At 39.1% G+C, this 19,187-nt stretch overlaps 1 pseudogene; it reads right to left on the reverse strand.

The window, feature by feature from the left end:
- LOC130682114 (putative bifunctional UDP-N-acetylglucosamine transferase and deubiquitinase ALG13) overlaps positions 1 to 19,187 on the reverse strand; it is a 111,221-nt pseudogene that overhangs the window by 77,758 nt on the left and 14,276 nt on the right.

Consider the following 19,187-nt stretch of genomic DNA (forward strand, 5'->3'; position numbering starts at 1 on the left):
GTGCTTTCAAGAGTCTCGCACGACTACTGGGTTGGAAAGTTAATACAGACAGAGTTCCTGGGGAGACTGGGATTCCGGCAGCTTGTGGAAAGCAGGGATCCATATCCGGCTGCTCTGAGACAAAAATTTATACCTGTGTGTCCGGCCCACTGGCTCAGGCGGTGGAGACAGGCACAGCAGCTGGGAGGCAGGGAACAGCTCTTTCCTCCCCCCCAGGCACCAGTACCGCTCCCCTGCGACCCCCGACATTGCTTCAGGGGCTGAGCAGATCCAGAATAGAGCTTCTGGACACTAGAGGGCGCCATATACAAACATGAAACGCCAAAGGAACCCTGCCCAGAGTAAAATTATTAATACAACTCCCGAGAAAGATTTAAATGACATGGACCTCGAGACTCTTCCTGAAAGGGAGTTCAAAATAAAAATTATCAACATTCTAATGGAGGTATGGAAAGACATCCAAGAACTCAGGAATGAATTCAGGTCAGAGATCAAATCGTAGAAGAGAATGATGGAGGGTATTAAAAGCAGGCTGGATACAGTGGAGGAGACAATAAATGATATATAAACTAGAGAAGAGGAATACAAAGAAGCTGAGGCACAGAGAGAAAAAAGGATCTCTAAAAATGAAAGAATATTGAGAGAACTGTGTGACCAATTCAAGCAGAACAATATTCGCATTATAGGGATACGAGAAGAAGAAGAAGAGAGAGAGAAAGGGATAGAAAGTGTCTTTGAGGAGGTAGTTGCTAAAAACTTCCCCAATCTGGGGAAGAAGATCATCTCTCAGGCCCCGGAGATCCACAGATCTCCAAACACAAGGGACCCAAGGGAGACAACAGCAAGATACATAGTAATTAAAATGGGAAAGATCAAGGATAAGGACAGACTGTTAAAAGCAGCCAGAGGCAGAAATAAGATCACATACAAAGGAAAGTCCATAAGGCTAACATTAGCCTTCTCAGCGGAAACCTTACAGACCAGAAGGGAGTGGCATGATGTATAAAATGCCATGAAGCAAAAGGGCCTGGAACCAAGATTACTTTATCTGGCAAGATTATCATTTAAATTTGAAGGAGGGATTAAACAATTTCCAGATAAGGAAAAGCTGAGAGAGTCTACCTCCCACAAACCATCTCTGCAGCCTATTTTGGAGGGAATGCTATAGATGGAACTGTTCCTAGGGTTGGATAGCTGTCACCAGAGGTAGTAAAATGATGGAAGGGAGTGTGGAGCAGCTGATTGCAAGGCAAATGAACAATTAAATTGATTATCCTCAAAGTCAATCAAGGGATAGATAAAACGTACAGAATTTGATACCTAATATATTAAAAATGAAGGAGGAAGAAAAAGGAGGAGAAATAGAAAAGAACCTTTAGATTGTGTTTGTAACAGCATACTAAGTGAGTTAAGTTAGACTCTTAGATAGTAAGGAAAGTAACCTGGAACCTTTGGTAACCATGAATCTAAAGCCTGAAATGGCAATAAGTACATACCTATCGATAACCACCCTAAATGTAAATGGACTGAATGAACCAATCAAAAGATATAGTATGGTCAGTGAATGGATAAAAAACAAGGCCCATCTACATGCTGCTTACAAGAGACTCACCTCAAACCCAAAGACATGCACAGACTAAAAGCCAAGGGAGGGAAAATGATATTTCATGCAAACAATGGGAGAAAAAGCAGGTGTTGCAGTACTAGTATCAGACAAAATAGACTTCAAAACAAAGAAAGTAACAAGAGATAAATATGGACATTATATAATGATAAAGGGCTCAGTCCAACAAGAGGATATCACCGTTACAAATATATGCACCCAGCACAGGAGCACCACCATCTGTGAAACAAATACTAACAGAACTAAAGGAGGAAATAGACTGCAATGCATTCATTTTAGGAGACTTCAACACTCCACTCACCCCAAAGGATAGATCCCTGGGCAGAAAGTAAGTAAGGACACGGAGGCACTGAACAACACAGTAGAACAGACGGACCTAATAGACATCTATAGAACTCAACACCCAAAAGCAACAGGATACACATTCTTCTCACATGCACATGCAACATTCTCCAGAATAGACCACATACTTGGCTAAAAAAGAGCCTCAGTAAATTCAAAAAGATTGAAATTCTATCAAACAACTTTTCAGACCACAAAGTTATAAAACTAGAAATAACTTGTACAGAGAAAGCAAAAAGGCTCACAAACACATGGAGGCTTAACAACACACTTCTAAACACTCAATGGATCAATGACCAAATTAAAATGGAGATCTAGCAATATATGGAAATAAATGAAAACAACAACACAAAGCCCCAAATTCTGTGGGACGCAGCGAGAGCAGTCTAAAGAGGGAAGTATACAGAGATCCAGGCATAATTTAAAAAGGAAGAACAAACCCAAACAAATAGTCTAACGTCACAATTATCAAAATTGGAAAAAGAAGAGCAAATGAGGCACATAATAAAGATCATGAGGGACATAATAAAGATCAGAGAAGAAATAAACAAAATAGAGAAGAATAAAACAATAGAAAAAAATCAATGAAACCAAGAGCTGGTTCTCTGAGAAAATAAACAAAATAGATAAGCCTATAGCCAGACTTACTAAGAGAAAAAGAGAATCAACACACATCAACAGAATCAGAAATGAGAAAGGAAACATCACGACGGACCCAACAGAAATACAAAGAATTATTAGAGACTACTATGAAAACCTATATGCTAACAAGCTGAAAAACCTAGAAGAAATGGACAACTTCCTAGAAAAATAAAACCTTCCAAGACTGAACAAGGAAGAAATACAAAATCTAAACAAACCAATTATCAGCAAAGAAATTGAAGCAGTAATCAAAAAACTACCCAAGAAATAAAACCCCGGGCAAGATGTATTTACCTCGGAATTTTATCGGACATACAGAGAGGATATAATACACATTCTCCTTAAAGTTTTCCAAAAAATAGAAGAGGAGGGAATGCTCCCAAACTCATTCTATGAAGCCAGCGTAACCCTAATACCAAAACCAGGCAGAGAACCCACCAAAACAGAAAATTACAGACCAATATCCCTGATGAACGTAGATGCAAAAATACTCAACAGAATATTAGCAAACCGAATTCAAAAATATATCAAAAAGGATCATACACCATGACCAAGTGGGATTCATCCCAGGGATGCAAGGATGGTACAACATTCGAAAATCCATCCTCATCATCCACGACATAAACAAAAAGAAAGACAAAAACAGATGATCATCCCCATAGATGCTGAAAAAGCATTTGACAAAATTCAACATCCATTCATGATAAAAACCATCAGCAAAATGGGTATACAGGGCAAGTACCTCAACTTAATAAAGGACATATATGGTAAACCCACAGCCAACATCATACTGAACAGCGAGAAGCTGAAAGCTTTTCCTCTGAGATCGGGGACAAGACAGGGATGCCCACTCTCCCCACTGTTATTTAACATAGTACTGGAGGTCACAGCCACAGCAATTAGACAAAACAAAGAAATACAAGGAATCCAGATTGGTAAAGAAGAAGTTAAAACTGCCACTATTTGAAGATGACATGATATTGTACATAAAAATCCCTAAAGACTCCACTCCAAAACTACTACTATTTCTGACGCTGGAATAGAGCAAAGTTGCAGGATACAAAGTTAACACACAGAAATCTGTGGCTTTCCTATACAATAACAATGAACCAATAGAATGAGAAATCAGGAAAACAATTCCACTCACAATTGCATCAAAAAGAATAACATACCTAGGAATAAACCTAACCAAAGAAGTGAAAGACTTATACCCTGAAAACCATAAGACACTCTTAAGAGAAACTAAAGGGGACACTAACACATGGAAACTCATCCCATGCTCACAGCTAGGAATAATTAATATAGTCAAAATGGCCATCCTGCCCAAAGCAATATACAGATTTGAACCAATCCCTATCAAATTACCAAAAACATTCTTTAACGAACTGGAACAAATAGTTCAAAAATTCATGTGGAACGACCAAAGACCCTGAATAGCCAAAGCAATCCTGAGAAAGAAGAATAAAGTGAGGGGGATCTCACTCTCCAACTTCAAGCTCTACTATAAAGCCATATTAAGCAAGATAATTTGCTTCCAGGCACAAAACAGAGCCACAGACCAGTAGAACAGATTACAGACTCCAGACATTAACCCAAACATATATGGTCAATTAATATTCAATAAATGAGGCATGGACATACAATGGGGGAAATGACAGTCTCTTCAACAGATGGTGCTGGCAAAACTGGACAGCTACATGTAAGAGAATGAAATTAGATCACTGTCTAACCCCATACACAAAAGTAAATTCAAAATGGATCAAAGACCTGAATGTAAGTCATGAAACCATAAAACTCTTAAAAAAAACATAGGCAAAAATCTCTTGGACATAAACATTAGCGACTTCTTCATGAACATACCTCCGCAGGCAAGGGAGAAAAAAGCAAAAATGAACAAGTTGGACTACATGAAGCTGAAAAGCTTCTGTACAGCAAAGGACACCATCAATAGAACAAAAAGGTACCCTACAGTACGGGAGAATATATTCATAAATGACAGATCCAATAAAGGCTTGATATCCAAATATATAAAGAGCTCACACACCTCAATAAACAAAAAGCAAATAATCCAATTAAAAAATGGGCAGAGGAGCTGAACAGTTCTCCAAAGAAGAAATTCATATGGCCAACAGACACATGGAAAGATGCTCCACATCACTAGTTATCAGAGAAGTGCAAATTAAAACCACAATGAAATATCACCTCACACCAGTAAGGATGGCTACCAATTCAAAGACAAACAACAACAAATGTTGGCAAGGTACTGGAGAAAGGAGAACTGTCCTACACTGTTGGTGGAAATGTAAATTAGTTCAACTGTTGTGGAAAGCAGTATGGAGGCTCCTCAAAATGCTCAAAATAGACTTACCATTTGACCCAGGAATTCCACTTCTAGGATTTTACCCGAAGAATGCATCACTCCTGTTTGAAAAAGACAGATGCACCCCTATGTTTATCGCAGCACTAGTTACAATAGCCAAGAAATGGAAGCAACCTAAGTGTCCATCAGTAGAGGAATGGATAAAGAAGATGTGGTACATATACACAATTGAGTATTATTCAGCCATAAGAAGAAAACAAATCCTACAATTGCAACAACATGGATGGAGCTAGAGGGTATTATGTTCAGTGAAATAAGCCATGCAGAGAAAGACAAATACCAAATGATTTCACTCATCTGTGGAGTATAAGAACAAAGGAAAAACTGAAGGAACAAAACAGCAGCAGAATCACAGAACCCATGAATGGACTAACAGTTAGCAAAGGGAAAGAGACTGGGGAGAATGGGAGGGTAGGGAGGAACAAGGTCAGGGAAGAAGAAAGGGGGTATTATGATTAGCATGTATAATGTAGGGGGTGGGGGAAAGGGGAGGGCTGTACAACACAGAGAACACAAGTAGTGATTCTACAACATGTTACTATGCTGATGGACAGTGGCTGTAATGGGGGTTTGTGCAGGGGACTTGGGGTAGGGGAGAGCCTAGTAAACATAATGTTCTTCATGTAATTGTAGATTAATGATAACAAAATAAAAAGTTTAAAAAAAAAACTTAGTTGCAACACTACAATCCAGGCCTTTTAATTATATACCTTTAAAATGACAAAAATGTAATTATCAGTTGCTCTCTAATGAAGTGTTATAAAACTGACTTGGAAAACATTCTTTACCACTGATGACCCATGACTGAGTGCTTTGCCACCTGCCCTCTAGTACTAAGCCCTAAGTATGAGTCTTGAATCTACATCAGTCTCAGGTTCAACACACTGTACATGAAACTGAATGTACTTCCATTCAAACACAAGTAGAAAAAGCAAGCCTTCAATAGGAAGACTCACCAATAAAGAAAAATTTTTAACACTGTTTATGATTCTGCCTGTGAGGTACCACCCTAAAAATAGTCAAGAACAAATCTCCACTAATGTTCGTATATACAATACTTGGGTCAATTCAACTTTGAAATCTAAAATCATTTTAGCTACTTTAAGTGAGAGCAAAGAGACTGATAAGTAACTAGGCAAAATCTTTAGGTGATGCTAGGGTAGTAGTTAAAACAAACTCTAGCAGCAGACTGTTTACCATTTACTGACTAGACAAGTTACTTAACCTCTGTGTCTCAGTTTCTTCCTGTGAAATGCACACACTAGAGTTCATAGGACTGTTTGGGAGAATTCAACAAGTTATATACACAAATCATGCAAAACCATACCAAAATCTATTACTATCGTATACATTTCTAATCACCAAATCTGGTAGTAATGTCTATTTTGAAAGACCTCTCTTCAAATTAGGCTTTTTAAAAACCAAGAAACTTACTTCCTCACTTTTCCAGCAGTCAAAACAGCAATCCTCCCCAAAAGCAGTTCTTTTGAAGGTACTGGCAATCTAACCACAACAGGATGGTTCTCTAAGAAGCTAGCAATGAGTTACACAGTATGTGATGGTTAAAGAACATTTTTGAAAGCATTCATTTCACACTCACTTTTAACAAATATGTAAAAAATCTTTCTAAGCTAATTTCTCCATGATCAATCCAACCAACTGGCTGGCTGAACACTCCTGCTTAAGCCCAAACAGTAATTTCAAGTTTCACAACCCTTTGCATGTGTTATCAGGTAAATTATTTTTTCCCTCTGTGTTAAGGGTTTCTTAAAGTTGGGTTGGTGATTTAATTTTTCTCAGCCTTCTGTCACCCAGAAATAAATTATCTCCACAAATGTTCTCAATTGTTATATTCGAGCATTACATTCAAAAGGGCTACAGTGAGTTACTCTAGTGATTTCACTGTACCTCAAAAGGTTCAGATTTGTGACTGTCTACCAAAACCGAACTCTTTGAGATTCTAAAACACTTGACCTGCATGACTAATAACAAGATCTGCCTTCCCAAGGTCTTCTGTCAAGGAATTCTTGTACCTGTAAACATCCAGAGTAAATGACTCCGTACTGAATGGCTCAGGTACCACCTTTCCTCTACCTATTTGCAGGACAAGCCGGTTGTAACCAAGTCTCTTGATTATCTAAATAGAGAAAACTGAAAAAAACGGGCTTTTTCAACAGGCTACTGTGAAAACCGCAGTAACAACGACCCCTACGGTCGGTGTTCAGGCCAGAGCACGGGCTGTCCAAAAGAATGACCGAATTCAGTTAAGTTTTCCAAAACGACTTTTCCCTGTACTGGGCCCAGCAAGTTAGCTCACTTGGCCGGAATGGACGTAAGCGACCTGGCTGACCAAGCCGTGAAAGAACTGGCCACTCGAGGGGCATGAGATCAGGCAAGGACTCTGAAAAGGGTGTCGAAAACTAGTGAGGAGACCAAGAAATTGGCCCGCTCGGCCTCCCGGATGGGGCTGCGCGAACTATGAGCCCTGAGGAGAAGGCGCGCTCAGGACTCACCGCGCGCCCAAAAACGCCTGCCGCGAGGGCGCCTCAGGCGGCCGGGCGCGGGCGCGGCTCCAGCACGGCGGGGCTGAGCCGAGACGACGCGCCTGGCAGGCCCAGCGGAGCGCGCGGAGGCGGCCGCTGCCCACCACGCGGCCCAAAGCGAGCCAGTGGAGCCGGCGAGAGCAGCCCCGGCCCTCAGGAAGAAGGGGCGAAGTTATTGGGCAGAGAGGCGGAGGCGGAGAATCTGAGGAAAAAAGCCAGGGGCAGGGAGAAGGCGCCGGAAAAGGGCGGGGGAGCGATCCGCGGAGGCAGAGGGCCCTGAGGGCCGGGTGGGCCGCAAGAGGGCCCAGCCGGGCGCGGGGAGGAGCTAGCGAAGCGGGCGGAGGCACCTGACTGAGCGCTGCGATCAGGCCGAGGTTACCGAGGCTAGCGGTAAGGCTGGTGGTGGCAAGCTACAAGCGGCGAGCTCAGCGAACAACGCCGCTGCCCGCCTGCTCGCCTCCTCAACTCACTGGCCGACTGGCGTGCGCCGATACGCACGCGATGAGGTCGTCAAAGCTGATGGTCCCTACAGTAACAAACACTTCGTCGCGCGGGCTCGTTCCCCGAACCGCAACGACCGGATATGACGTACAGAATCCAGGAGCGCAGGGGCCGCGGGGGGTGCGGGAGGCGGAAGTCCGCCACGGCCGCCATAGGGCGATGGAAATCAGATCTTTGGGGCGGGGAGGGTGGAGTCAAAGACTATTTATGGCCCACCAGCCGGCCACTGATGATAACCCTCTGCGTGTATAAGTCACGGCAGCCTCACCAGGAGGAGAAGGAGGAGGGAACTGACAGACTTAATTTAGCTCTTAAAACGTCGTGGTTAAGCAAGAACAGTGAAGCCTCATACCCTATCCTAAGAGTTCACATAATTGGTTGGGTACCACAAATCTTTTCAATGATGCTGAGGTTTGGGATTCTTTATTTGTGAACATGTTTTGCCCATATACATTTGAGTGGTGGTTTTGCCTCAACAGACTGCAATCCAAAAATGATGCTATTTCAAAATAATTGGCAATGGTCTCCTACAAATGTGATTCTCAAGAAGCCAGAGCGCTTATGGGGTCCCTGGGAAGCTGCAGAGTCAAACTCCACTAACAAGTTGTGTGTGTAAAATAAGAGGCATTAAGGCCTGAAACCTACATCTATAATTCATTGAACCCATCCATTGAACCATTTAAAATGTAAGGATATGATAAATTATGATTAAATTTAAAGTTATACATTTAGCATGAATAAAAAGCATATTTATGCTTTGTCCTGCCTGATGATATACAGGAAGAAAGCTGTGAGAAGAAATTATTTTGAAAGAGAAAGAGGACTGGCGGTGAATTAGGGCTAAAACATATGCTGAAAAAACCTAGTCTATTTCTGCTGGATTCTTTATATCTTGTAGCTTGTTTAATTGCATTTTTGAGGAGTGGTGTTTTGCTATCCTTTTCTTGATGCCAAATTTCAAGAACGAATGATGCAGTGCAGCTAAGGTTCATAATGACAAATGTAGAAAGGCTGTGGTTAAATAGTAAAACATAAGCATACTTATATTTTCTGCCCAATAAGAGTAATAAATTATGAGTACTTATTAAACTATAAAGACAACAAATATTCCAAAGTATTCTGAAAGTCAGAAAGGCCTTTACCTCTTGTGTCTGTAAGATTTTTTCATATATCTGTAAAATATTAAAGGAGCACTGTTTTAATTAGCTCGTAGAGTGAGTAAACATATATATAAATCAAATGGACTTAAATTTCCAGAAAATAAGAAAATTGAACTTATAATTTAAATGTGCTAGACTTAATAAAACATCTTGCACAAGCTGATACACAAATGTTTTAAGAATCCAAGATTACATAATTAATGGAAAATTTTAGCAAGTCTTTTCTCTGTTATATTAGTGTTAAATATAATACAAGCATGCGTTTTGTTTTACTTGGGTGTTTTTACTAAACTCATACATGCTTACTGATCAAATAAATTAATGTTACTTTGAAAATGTTTATAATTATGAAAAATAGAAATTTGTTTTCAACTACATTAAATCAGTATTCTGACAAATGTTATTTCAACAACAACTGTTTTATATTATAGCAGCTTGAGGATAATTTCCAAAATCTTTAAGCAACTAAAAGTTGTGGCCTGACATTAAACTGAGTAAATTAATAGTTAATCATTGCACAGCTACTTTATAAGTAATATGTTGAAACACTAGTTTATACAAAGCATAATGCTAAATTGACATCCTTTTGCTTCATACTTTGAAATGCTATAGAGAAGCTATTATCTTGGAGTTGAGGAATGTGTTCATTTTCACCATTATAAGAAGTTATGAAAAAGATTTGATGGCTATAGAAAATTCTGTCATGTACATTCTAAAGCTCTGCTAGTCTGTTAAAATGCTTGCATAAATCAGACAGTTCTCAATTATGTACCCTGCACTTTTCTTTTTACAATAAAGGTTAGTGTAACTCCGGGGAGAGGATATCCAGGGGCAAAATACCTAGCTGAAACCGAAATCAGTCAAAGGGAGAAATAAAGTTTAAAACCTATTTATTGTTTACAAACAGCGGTCCGGGGTCCTTTCTCTCCTGCTCCATCAGAAGCAAGCAAATACCGTACCGGTCCTCTCCAGCCTCTCAGGTTCAGATAAGCCCTGGGTTGCCCTCATAATTATCCATTAATATGGAGATGAACTACCTCTCTCCACCCCTTAGGAACCCCTGCTGATATGGAAATTCACTAAAGCCAGGGGAGAGATTCTGGAAATCCTGCAATTTTACCCACAGTTAGTCACATTGGTTAAAATTTAGAATTAATATAGGTGGTTGAGGGTCTTCAAGCAGTAACAGTGACAGAGAAGTACAACAGCATACGTGTATGTACTTTGGTTTTTCAAGGAAAAGGAATACTTTTTTTTTCTAAAGCAGAGTTTTGGTTTCCAGACTCCTTTATACTCTTAAAAATTGTTGAGAACCTCAAAGAGCTCTTGGTAATGTGGATTATAATGTGAGTTATAACTATTGATATTTACTATATGATATTAAAAATGAGAAAGTTTAAAAATATTGATTCATTGGAAAGTAGCAATGATAAATACATTGCATGTTAATCTAAATGACCTAATTTTTATGAAAAATAACTATATTATTCAAACCAGAATTTTTCTGAGAAGAATAGCATTGTTTCACATTTTTTTGGCAAATCTCTTTACTATCTGAGCTCACAGAAGAGAAATGGATCCTTGTATCTTCTTCTGCACTTAATCTATTGCATTATCATAGCCTCTGGAAAATACAGTACGCTCATGAGAGGATGAGAGTCAAAAAGACAAATGACATTTTAGTATTATAATGAAAATCATTTTGACCTCACAGATCCTCTACAAGAATATGAGAGAGTATGAAAAAGGACATTTTAGAAAGTGAATTTTATTTGCTTTGGTTTATAATACCTGAGTCTGAAACAAAGCTATAAAATATATTAGTGTTTACAGTACTCCCTCAGTTTAAATAGTCTTGTTTCCTTTATTTAGTAATGAATCTTTCCTCCTAAAGTATGAAAGGTCATTCTTTAAGTGTAATCTTGCCTAGATAGAGATTCTGTGTCTTACAAGAATAATTTTCTATGACTTAAGTTGCCTTTAAAATATACAAACAAAACAGAATGAACATATCAGTAGTAGACTTATAGACACTGAGAAGTGGCTGGTGGTTATCATGGGAGAGGGGTTGGGGTAAGTGGGCAGGGTGGGTGAGGATGTTAGGCTGGAGGAAGGAAAAAGAAGGACATGCAAACAGAACAGGGAGATGCCATAGGGGGAGAACAGACTAGACCCCAAGGTCCGTGCCTTATATGGAAAGGGGACAGCTCTTCCTGAATTCCATCCTTCTGATGTGCCAACTAAGACCCGGATGTCAGCCTCCTCCCTCTGGGAAGGAAAAAAGTTTCTAGTTGTCTATTATGTCACCTTTAGCCAATCATACCTCTCCACACCCCCTAGGATAGTTTGCCCACTCCTCCCCCTCCTAACCCCTTATAAGCCCCCACCTCCCTGACCGGGTGTGACTTCCCTGGCCTGTGACAGGAAGGCCACGGAACCTCGCCGGGGATATTCAAATAAATTACCTGGCCCTTTGTTGCCTCTCTCTGCCTGCTTACTTCGGCTAAAATTTATCTTACAAGGGGGGATAAGGGGGCACCAAATCTCAATTGTAATATGTTGGTCATGGGGATGGAAGTACAGCATGGAGAATGTAGTCCGTGGTTCTGTAACATCTTTCAATGTTAATAACTGCATTAGTTGGGGTGAGGATTTAATGTGTGTAACTATTGAATCACTGTGTTTTATACTTGAAACCAATATAATATTGTATATCAACTATAATTCAATAAAAAATTAGAATTAGAAAGTTGCCTTTATCATGTCCTTAATAATTTAAGGGGAAAAAACCCCAGAGCACAGAGGCTCTTCACTTACAATAGTGTTTTATTCTGTTTCTTTTCAAATCTTTATTTGTACAGTAATCCCCATCTCATCCATGGTTTCACTTTCTACAGTTTGTTACCCACTGTTTACTATAGTCCAGAAGCAGATTATCCTGCTGACATATCTTTAAGAAACTAGGTAACCTAGCCTGAGCTTTTAAAATGCCGTTGAAATAAAAATATTGATTAGTAAAACATAGAGGAAAAAATCTTTTTTGTCCCTTTATCTTTCTAGGTTCTCCTCCTGGAACCTTGCAAATTTAGACTGGCAAAAGACAGATCAACAAGAGCAAAGCAAACAGAAGTTTATTAATATGTGCATTATGCCTACATTGTTCTCCTCACTTCATCTCATCATGTAGGAATTTTATCATCTCCCTTATTGCAAGAAGGGTGAGTACAGTACAATAAGATATTGTGAGAGGGACCACATTCACATGATTTTATTACAGTACATTGTTGTAATTGTTGTTAATTATTGTTAATCTGTACTGTGCCTAATTTATAAGTTAAACTTTATCATGGATATGTAAATACAGGAAGAAACAGTATATATAGGGTTTAGTACTGTCGAGAGTTTCTGGCACCCACTTGAGGTTTAGGAATCCCCTACCAGTAAGGGGGACTGCTGTGCTTTGATTAAATTGGTTTTACACTCATGAGCCTGTCTAATAACGTGCTCAAATCTCTGGAAACTCTTGATTTTGCCTTCACAAAATCAGTTCCTAAATTTAGAACAAATAAAATTTTCAGGGTATACTTTATACCTAAAATGCAATTTTATACATAAAACCATGAATACTTCTCAGAGGGCCTCTGGAATCACCGAGATTTGCTATCCTTATAAAGAGAGATATTGGGAAAGAGTTATGTTTGTTTAACGTATAACTACTATCAAGTCGCATGGGAAGAGCTATGAGATCAAGAGACATTCAACATCCCCTAAATTAAGTTTATTTTGATAAAATGTTATTACATAAACATTTCAGAAATTATATGCTTTATGGGAAGTCCCAGATGATTTGTCAGTGCCCTCCCTGTCCTTCAGAGGTAATACTGTTTTGCCTTCAGGGGTAACCCTCACCTCATCAAAACTCTTAAGAAACTGTTATATACTGTACTCCAATACTGAATTTAACTTCTCTCTATTAACATAGCATTGGAAATAGTAATAAATTAACTACAGCCATTAAATCTGTTAATGTTATTGTTACTCTAAAACTTACTTGATGCTTCTACCATAAACTACTAGAATTTGTATCTTCAACAAAGAACAGTTTCAGAACCTCATAGAAAAGAACCATACCAAGTACTTCAAGGGATTGGAACTTCAAAGAATAGATTTGGGGTTCAGGGTTCTGAAATGATTTTGTTAGGGAGGAAAGGACTCGGCTTGGTGTCGCTGGGAAATCAGATATAGTGAGATGAGAGACCAAAGTTAAGAAAGCAAAGTTTCAGTGCACTCTGCATAGAGTAACAGAGCAGGCCTGCCTATGGTGAGACAGGCCAGGATGCTCATTCTGAGGCTTCTTTTGTGTGGTTTTGGCAGGGCAGAGAGGTCCTTCCTTGAGAGCTGTTGGCTCTCTAAGTTTGTTCTGATTGGTGAAATGCGGGCTGTGCTGTGTCTGTGCTTCTGATGTTTCTTATCTGGGGGGACCCTGGACATTTCCTGAGTCACTCTTGGACCCTATGGCTTCATCTGATTAACTCTCTGAGTCATTTTTTCTTTCTGGTTCTATTTGATCAATTCCCTGCGTCATCTTTGGGGGGCCATTTGCTCATTTCTGTCTTTCTGCCTAACAATATCACTTAGATAACATTCAGAGCATACGAGTGAACTGAGGCACCATTTCCAGGGCTCTTTCAAAATCCAAAAAAAGACACAAACCACTATAGAATCAGATAACCAGGCAGAAAGTTGCATGTTGTAAAACATTTGTTTTTAATCTCTGCTTTGTGGGTCCATTATGTTCTTGAAAAGTTGCCAAAACTTGACTCTCCCTTTACTCCCCCTCTTCACAAATGTTGATGCCAATTACCTTACTTTCAGGGACACCAAAATTATTATTTCTGGGCTACACAAGTCAAATCTTGGATTAAAATAATACTACAAAATTATGAGTCAATTTTGGGAGAACCATGAAGAAAATGGTTTAATTTTAAAGGGTAACAAAATACCCCACCCCAAAATATGGTGCTTTGAGATAAGGATTGTTTTAAGCTGAAGGCTATTGGGAAGAAGCAGATACATGAGAAAAACACTCTGCTTACCTTTATTCGCCTAGAAGTAATCATAAAGGTGTTCCCACCACTCTACCAGGAAGGAAGAAGATAACCACCAGAGATAATTCTACATAGGAATACCATAGGAATCTACATATCTACATAGCAAACTTTACCAATTAACACTTAGGATCCATTTCTCCCATTTGTTTACCTTCCAACAATTTGCCACCCAAGAAACTCACAGTCCTCTTCCTTTGTCGTGTCTCTTCTTTTCTTTTTTTCAATGTAAATTTTATTCAATGAGATTATGATGAGGTTTAGTTTGGGCAGTTCTTTCCTTGAAACTTATCTTCCCTTCCCTGGCTGCACAACTATTTTTTTTTTAATTTTGGTACCATTAATTTAAATTAAATGAAGAACATTATGTTTACTAGGCTCCTCCCTTCACCAAGTTCCCCCCACATACCCCTTCACAGTCACTGTCCATCAGTGTAGTAAGATGCTGTAAAATCACTACTTGTCTTCTCTATGTAGCACAGCAATCCCCGTGCCCCCCCACACTATACATGCTAATTGTAATGCCCCCTTTCTTTTCCCCCAACTTTATCCCTCCCTTCCCAACCATCCTCCCCAGTCCCTTTGCCTTTGGTAACTGTTAGTCCCTTCTTGGGTTCTGTGACTCTGCTGCTGTTTTGTTCCTTCAGTTTTCCTTTGTTCTTATACTCCACATATGAGTGAAATCATTTGGTATTTGTCTTTCCCTGCCTGGCTTATTTCACAGAGCATAATACCTCTAGCTCCATCCATGCTGTTGCAAATGGTAGGATCTGTTTTTTTCTTATGGCTGAGTAATATGCCATTTTGTATATGTGCCACCTCTTCTTTCTCCATTCATCTACTGATGGACATTTAGGTTGCTTCCATATCTTGTCTATTGTAAATAGTGCAGCGATAAACATAGGGGTGCATCTGTCTTTTTCAAACTGGAGTGCTGCATTCTTAGGGTAAATTCTGGGTCATTTCTATTTTGAGCATTTTGAGGAACCTCCATACTGGTTTCCACAATGGTTGAAATAATATACATTCCCACCAACAGTGTAGCAGGGTTCCCCTTTCTCCACAACCACGCCAACATTTGTTGTTTTTGTCTTTTTGATGGGAGCCATTCTTACTGGTGTGAGGTGCTATCTCATTGTGGTTTTAATTTGCATTTCTCTGCTAATTAGTGATGTGTATCATCTTTTCACGTATCTGTTGGCCGTCTGAATTTCTTCTTTGGAAAACTGTCTGTTCATCTCCTCTGCCCATGTTTTAATTGGATGATTTGCTTTTTGTTTGTTGAGGCATGTTAGCTCTTTATATACTTTGGATGTCAAGCCCTTATCGGATATGTCATTTATAAATATATTCTACCATACTGTAGGATACCTTTTTGTTCTATTGATGGTGTCCTTTGCTGTACAGAAGCTTTTCGGCTTCATATAATCCCACTTGTTCATTTTTGCTTTTGTTTCCCATTCCCATGGAGATATGTTCAAGAACAGGTCACTCATGTTTATGTGTAAGAGATTTTTGCCTGTGTTTTTTTCCTAAGAGTTTTATGGTTTCATGACTTACGTTCAAGTCCTTTGATCCATTTTGAATTTACTTTGGTGTATGGGGTTAGACAGTGATCCAGTTTCATTCTCTTACATGTAGCTGTCCAGTTTTGCCAGCACCATCTGCTGAAGAGACTGTAATTTCCCCATTGTATGTCCATGGCTCCTTTATCAAATATTAATTTGACCATATATGTTTGGGTTAATGTTTGGAGTCTCTATTCTGTTTCATTGGTCTGTGGCTCTGTTCTTGTGCCAGTACCAAATTGTCTTGATTACTGTGGCTTTGTAGTAGAGCTTGAAGTTGGGGAGTGAGTTCCCCCCCCCCCACTTTATTCTTCCTTCTCAGGATTGCTTTAACTATTCGGGGTCTTTGGTGGTTCCATGTGAATTTTTGAACTATTTGTTCCAGTTCATTGAAGAATGCTGTTGGTAATTTGATAGGGATTGCATCGAATCTGTATATTGTTTTGGGAAGGATGGCAATTTTGACAATATTAATTCTTCCTAGCCAGGAGCATGGGATGACTATCCAATTTTTAGTGTCTTCTTTAATTTCTCTTAAGAGTGTCTTATAGATTTCAGGGTATAGGTCTTTCACTTCCTTGGTTAGGTTTATTCCTAGGTATTTTATTCTACTTGATGCTATTGTGAGTGGAATTGTCTTCCTAATTTCTCTTCCTATTAGTTTGTTGTTAGTGTATAGGAAAGCCACAGATTTCTGTGTGTTAACTTTGTATCCTGCAACTTTGCTCTATTCCAGCGTCAGAAATAGTAGTAGTTTTCAAGTGGAGTCTTTAGGGATTTTTATGTACAGTATCATGTCATCTGCAAATAGTGACAGTTTAACTTCTTCTTTACCAATCTGGATTCTATCCTTGCATCCCTGGGAAGAATCCCACTTGGTTCTGGTATTACGGTGATGTTGGCTTCATAGAATGACTTTGGGAGTATCCCCTCCTCTTGTGTTTTTTGGAAAACATTCTTTGTTTTGTCTAATTGCCATGGATAGGACCTCCAGTACAATGTTGAGTAACAGTAGGGAGAGTGGGCATCCGTGTCTTGCTCCCGATCTCAGAGGAAAAGCTTTCAGCTTCTTGCTGTTCAGTATGATGTTGGCTTTGGGTTTATCATATATGGTCTTTATTATGTTGAGGTACTTGCCCTCTATACTCATTTTGTTGAGAGTTTTTATCATGAATAGATGTTGAATTTTGTCGAATGCTTTTTCAGTATCTATGGAGATGATCATGTATATTTTGTCCTTCTTTTTGTTGATGTCGTGGATGATGTTGATGAATTTTCAAATGTTGTACCATCCTTGCATCCATGGGATGAATTCCACTTGGTTTTGGTATTAGGGTGATGTTGGCTCCATAGAATGAGTTTGGAAGTATTCCCTCCTCTTTTATTTTTTGGAAAACTTTAAGGAGCATGGGTAATATGTCTTCTCTGTATGTCTGATAAAATTCCGAGGTAAATCCATCTGGCCCGGGAATTTGTTCTTGGGTAGTTTTTTGATTACCACTTCTATTTCGTTGCTGGTAATTGGTTTGTTTAGGTTTTCTGTTTCTTTCTGGGTCAGTCTTGGAAGGTTGCATTTTTCTAGGAAGTTTTCCATTTCTGCTAGGTTCTCCAGCTTGTTAGCATATAGGTTTTCACAGTAGTCTCAAATAATTCTTTGTTTTTCTCTGGGGTCCATCATGATGTTTTCTGCCTCGTTTCTGATTATGTTGATGTGTGTTGATTCTCTTTTTCTCTTAATAAGTCTGGCTAGAGGCTTATCTATTTTGTTTATTTTCTCAAAGAACCAGCTCTTAGTTTCGTTGATTTTTTTCTACTGTATTAATCTTCTCAATTTTACTTATTTATTCTCTGATCTTTATTATGTCCCTCCTTCTTCTGGCCTTCGGCCTCATTTGTTCTTCTTTTTCCAGTTTGATAATTGTGACATTAGGTCCTTTCCTCTTAAAACTGATTTTGCAGCATCCCACAGTACTAGGGGCTTTGTGTTGTTGTTGTCATTTGTTTCCATATATTGCTGGATCTCCATTCTAATTTGGTCGTTGGTCCATTGATTATTTAGGAGCATGTTGTTAAGCCACTGTGTGTTTGTGAGCCTTTTTGCTTTCTTTGTACAATTTATTTCTAGTTTGATACCTTTGTGGTCTGAAAAGTTGGCAGGTGGGATTTCATTCTCTTTGAAATTACTGAGACACTTTTTGTGGCCTACTATGTGTTCTATTCTGGATAAAGTTCCATGTGCACTGAGAAGAATGTGTATCCTGTTGCTTTTGGATGTAGAGTCCTATAGATGTCCATTAGGATCCTCTGTTCTAGTGTGTTGTACAGTGCCTCTGTATCCTTACTTATTTTCTTTCTGGTGGATCTGTCCTTTGGAGTGAATAGGTGTGTTGAAGTCTCCCAAAATGAACGCATTGCATTCTATTTCCTCCTTAATTCTGTTAGTATTTGTTTCACATATGTTTGTGCTCCTACATTGGGTGCATATATATTTATAATGGTTACATACTATTGTTAGACTGACCCCCTTTTCATTATGTGAAGTCCTTCTTTACCTCTTCTCACTTTCTTTGTTTTGAAGTGTATTTTGTCTGATACTAGTATTGCAACACCTGCTTTTTTCTCTCTGTTGTTTGCATTGAATATCTTTTTCCATCCCTTGACATTAAGTCTGTGCATGTCTTTGGGTTTGAGATGAGTCTCTTGTAAGCAGCATATGGATGGGTCTTGCTTTTTTATCCATTCTATTACTCTGTGTCTTTGATTGGTGCATTCAGCCCATTTACATTTAGGGTGATTATTGAAAGATACGTACTTATTGCCATTGCAGGCTTTAAGTTTGTGGTTACCAAGGTTTCAAGGTTAGCCTCTTTACTATATTACTGTCTAACTTAACTCACTTATTGAGCTATTATAAACAGAGTCTGAGGATTCTTTATTTCTCTCCCTTCTTATTCCTCCTCCTCCATTCTTCATATGTTGGTTGTTTTGTTCTGTGCTCTTTTTAGGAGTGTTCCCATCTAGAGCAGTCCCTCTAAGATACCGTGTAGAGGTGTTTTGTGGGAGGCAAATTCCCTCAACTTTTACTTGGCTGGGAATTGTTTAATCCCTCCTTCATAGTTAAACGATAATCGTTCTGGATACAGAACTCTTGCTTCGAGGCCCTCTGTTTCATTGCATTAAATATATTATGCCATTCTCTTCTGGCCTGTAAGGTTTCTGCTGAGAAGTCTGATGATAGCCTGATGGGTTTGCCTTTGTAGGTGACCTTTTTTTTTCTCTCTCCCTGTCTTTAATACTTTGTCCTTGTCTTTGATCTTTG

Source organism: Manis pentadactyla, chromosome Y (assembly GCF_030020395.1).
Source record: "Manis pentadactyla isolate mManPen7 chromosome Y, mManPen7.hap1, whole genome shotgun sequence".
In the NCBI taxonomy this organism is placed as follows: Eukaryota; Metazoa; Chordata; class Mammalia; order Pholidota; family Manidae; genus Manis; species Manis pentadactyla.